The sequence below is a fragment of the Penaeus monodon genome, chromosome 21 (genome assembly GCF_015228065.2).
Source record: "Penaeus monodon isolate SGIC_2016 chromosome 21, NSTDA_Pmon_1, whole genome shotgun sequence".
Lineage (NCBI taxonomy): Eukaryota > Metazoa > Arthropoda > Malacostraca > Decapoda > Penaeidae > Penaeus > Penaeus monodon.
The window spans coordinates 18,280,218-18,280,453 of NC_051406.1; positions in this window are offsets into that span (position 1 = coordinate 18,280,218).

Here is a 236-nt window from a genome sequence, read left to right on the forward strand (position 1 = left end):
CTCGATACTCAACGCTCTTTCGTAAGATAGTGGCGCAACGCGTAAGTAGCAACTTACAAAATATTTCAAAACACAACATAAGCATTGTTTGTGGTATCTTATGCATGATTATAAGACATTTATATGCCAGTCTGCAAAAGGTAAGATAATTATGACACCAGCAGACAGGCAAAGAGAGATACTTCCGACAATTGTGAAGATATAAAGAAATTTTAAATGAAATGGAATGTAATCGT